Source organism: Sorex araneus, chromosome 1, assembly GCF_027595985.1.
Source record: "Sorex araneus isolate mSorAra2 chromosome 1, mSorAra2.pri, whole genome shotgun sequence".
Classification (NCBI taxonomy): Eukaryota; Metazoa; Chordata; class Mammalia; order Eulipotyphla; family Soricidae; genus Sorex; species Sorex araneus.
The window spans coordinates 13,816,110-13,820,481 of NC_073302.1; the positions used below are offsets into that span (position 1 = coordinate 13,816,110).

Genomic DNA, 4,372 nt, shown 5'->3' on the forward strand with positions numbered 1-4,372 from the left:
TCGTCTTCATTGCTAACCATCTGCAGAAGCCCTCTAAGCCCTTCAGAGAAAGCTCATCAGGGAACTCACCCACCCGCACCCAGACCCATTTCCCCCTCTTGCCATCACTTAGTAAGATACCCATCTTTTAAACTAGGGGCCCTGCTGTAATATTAAGGCAGTAATTTATACACTTGGCTCCTGGAGCTTCTGGCTGTTTCAAAGGCATTGATCACCCCGGAGCACTCATACATGATTCAGGCTTACTCCTCCAACTCCTCTGCCAGCTATTGATTCCAATGACATTATTTATCAATTACGAAAGGTTTATTCCTCACTCGCTCCTGCACAAAAGAATCCGCGCATTTATTTTACAGCATGATTTATTGACACGTCACCATGCATTACATGGAAAATTGAATTTTTGGAGACTAGAGAACCTTAGGAAATTTCACAGGTTCAATTAGACAGGAGAACATCAAAGAGTTTAATGATACTATTTTTCATCCATTTGCTGCAGCACTGGGAGGGTAGGGGCCCTGGGGCGAGGTCAGTTCAGAATACCAAACTGCTCAGGTGTGCACTTAAAGGATAAAGACCTCCAAGCTCCAACCCACCTCAGAGTCTTGCCACAAAGCTTCAGTTGGAGATTAAACTGTTTGCTTAAGGTATGCCAATTTTTTGTCTCCAGAACAACAAACTTTTCCTTGGGCTTTGGGGGAGATCTGGATAGAGCTTCCCTTGAACCATAATAGAAAGAAGGGGAAGCTGGGGTGGTGTGTTAGGGTAAGAGAAAAGTGGTGACATAATCACTCTGGTAGTTTCTCAGCCTATCCCCTGAATTTGTGTGCTCTATCTCTTTTAATAGCGAGGCTGAAATTTCATTTTTTCTAAAATGATTTTATTGTCATTCAGTGACATGGTTATAGTAGTCTTAACATTTATGGTGTTGAGGTACTAAGTTTCTATACCTCACCACCACAAAAGTGCCCACAATCTTCCACCTCTTGCCTAATGTCACCTCTAGTCAAAACTTTATTTCTTATCAGCTCTGCCTCCAGTAATGGTTAATGTTTTATAATTCAAGGCTAAGGGCTTGTTATTCCTTATTCTATTTCCCCTTGTTTTGTCTCTATAGTCTCTGGGTGATTGAAACCATCCTGTATTTGTCTGTCTACCTTACTTTGCTTTTCATGACACCTTACAGGTCATGATGCAACACACTGCTTACTTTTTGTCCTTTCTTATAGCTGCATAGTATTCCACTGTGTTTATAAACCACAACTTCTTTATCTTTGGATATTTGGGTTGTTTCTATATCCTAGCTGTGTACTAATCAGTGCAATGAACACAGGTGTGCATACATTTTTAAAAAAATTAACATTTTTGGCTCTGTGTTTTAGGATAACTCTTGGCAGGGCTTGCTGACTACATGGGATGTCGGGGATAGAACCTGGGTTGGCTGTGTGCAAGACAAGCACCCTACCCACTGCACTATCTCTCTAGACCCCCAAACCAATTTGTTATGGGGTAGATATCACAAAGTGGTATCACTAGGTTATAGTGACTTCTATTTTACTATTTTTGGAGAAATATCCATGCTGCTTTCCATAGAGGGTAAATCAGACAACATTACCACCAATAGTCAATGAATATTCCCGTTTCAATGTATCTCTGCCAGCACCCGTTGTTTCCAGACATTTTGGCATATGCCATTATCATTGGTGCGAGATGATATCTCATTGCTGTTTTCATTTGCTTTTTCCAGATAGCAAATGACAATGAATACTTTTTCATAGGCCTTCTGGCCATTCGTATTTTTAGAAATTGAGGTTAAAATTTTTAGCCTCTGTCACTTTAACCCTTTGGCTCCTGAGTTTTACACCTTCATTCCCCCAGCCTCTTTCACATGTACAGAAACTTTAATTCCCTCACTCAACCCTGTGTCCCCATTATGCTTATGGTAGGTTTATTGTCCTGATGGAATCTTAGAATGATACAGTGGAAGGTCTGTCTCTTTTACATTCCTAACATTCTTCCCAGGAGCAAGTATAGTATAGACATAGTAGATAATAAAACTGTCTTTTATATGCCATGGCCAAGAGCTGGAGATAACTTAAGTGCCCAGTGCCTGATGATTAGATGGAGAAGATGTGTCACATACACAATGGAATATTTAAGTCAGCTATAGAAAAACTGATGAAACCCCACTACCATAGTGATAACACTATGGACCTAGAGGCTGTTATGTTTAATGAAGCAAATCAGATGGAGGAAGACAGAATACCACATGGTTGAACTATCCATGTTGTATATCGACACTGATGTTTTGAATAAACTAAGTACAATTTTAAAAAACCTCCAACTTTCAGGCATTGAGACCAAATTAGTGATTATCAATATAGAAGGGGGAAGGAGAGTGGATAAATATGATAAATAGATTCAATTGTAAGGTGAAAGATAATTTGGACTGAGTTCGAAATCAAGGTAGTATTTACAAATGTTGATTTGCAATGGTACATATCTGAAACATCATCTTATGATAGTTACTTCTATAAAATGATAAATATTATGTCGAATTTTGATGAATAGAGACAATCATATTTCCTTGACTGGTTAACTGCCTCATTGTCTTTATAGCTTATCACCTCCAGGAAGTCTTCCTTGATTTCAAGTGAAAGACAAGGGTGCCCCCAGTGTTATCCCACGCTGGGACACATGTTTGTGCTGTGTTCTGAGCATCTGTTTACTTACCTAATTTCTGCACTATTGCTCCTTAAGGTTTAGCATGAATCTTAATGGCCCCTATTTTCACTACTTGAGTACCTGGCAAATAGAGTTCTCAATAGAGGTTTATGTATGGCCTTGATCATTTATTTTTCAACCAATCATCTGTTGGATATATGAGCAATTTGTATGGGTTACTAGACATTTGCATTCATTCTTTCAGTTGACCCGCACAATAAATCCATAGGTTGGCTAGGGGTGGCTTCTCTGGGAGTAAGATCAAGAATTTTGCCATCTGACAAGTGAAACACGGGGGCTAGACGTGAGTAATTCCCTTCTTGTTGAGGTACAACCCATAAACCAAAGCTAGACAGACTTTGGAACACATATTAGGGAAATAAAAAAAACGAACAATAATAAATGTTATATGTGGAAATTTTACAGTAATAATAAGGTAAATTTGAATATTAAATAGGGACAGGGATCTAAAATTTTAGTGGGGTAAAATTCAGGATTAAAATCAGTGTCTAAGATGTTAAAACATGACAGATCGTTTGGATCACTAGAGCCACCATTTATTTAATCAACTTTCCATTTCCTAGAATGGGCTGGAGATTAATTTATATCCCTTTGTAACTGTGATAAAGACACAGGCCACTTGCTACAGATTCACTTAAAGGAACAGATTCATTCCCATAAGGCTAGCCTTGAAGCAAATTTCTCTAAAGTGAATTAGATTTTCCTATTGATTTACATGATTAAATTAAAGATGTGTTCTCATGGGAAAAGTTGACCAATAAATGGAATTAATTTTTAACACATGAAAGGGGTAGAAGGAATAGTTGTGCAATAGTCTGTGCCAGTGTCCTGCTAGCTTGGAGCTATTGTGCTCACCTTGTCATTTGCTTCCTTTGTGACATCAAGCATTCCAGTCTGTAAGACATTTCTTTGCCAAGCTTTATACGTTGGGATGGGGGCAAGAGAGGAAATCAGCCAGAAAGGAGGCAACCTTTAGTTCTTATTCTGGGCTGGTTGTGGAATGAGATGCTTTCAGATTAGTACAACTACCTTCTGAAGGAGCTTTTATTATCCTTATTGTAAAGACAGGGACTCTGATCATTTTAAGCAGAGTCAATCAGAGGGAAAGGGACAAATAGCCAATGATCTCACTCTTATGTTGCTTATGAAGGCACAAAGCAAGGCAATGGACAGCATTCAACAAAGGCAAACCTTTTTTCTGTTTGTTTGTTTGTCTCGACTTTGACTACAGAACTAAGGTTGCCAGTAAGGGGAAGATGGGTGGGGAAGGAAGAAATGGATTGGAAGTGACATAAGAACAGTGGAGGGTGCTTGCTTCGGCAGCATATACTAAAATGGGAGATTAGCATGGCCCCTGTGCAAGGATGACACTCAAATTTGTGAATAGTTCTATATTTTTCTTACCAAAAGTAGCACACATTTGTTTGGTTTTAATATACTTGCTTGTATTCTCTTATATTTGGGCTTAAGTGGCTCCAGAATGAAATATAACAACCTTCACTCACTTCCCTCTAATAGTGGTTGGAAGATGCTCCGTGGTGGATTGGTCTTTAAATATAATCTGTAATAAACTATTGTGAACTACTTTTATGAAACCCAGGTGTGTGGGACCCGGGGCTGAGATCTC

The 4,372-nt window shown here is 39.0% G+C and overlaps 1 pseudogene; it reads left to right on the forward strand.

Annotated features, from left to right (window-relative positions):
- The first annotated feature begins 4,054 nt into the window (after positions 1-4,054).
- Positions 4,055-4,144, forward strand: LOC129401398 (U6 spliceosomal RNA; annotated as a pseudogene).
- The last annotated feature ends 228 nt before the right edge of the window (positions 4,145-4,372 follow it).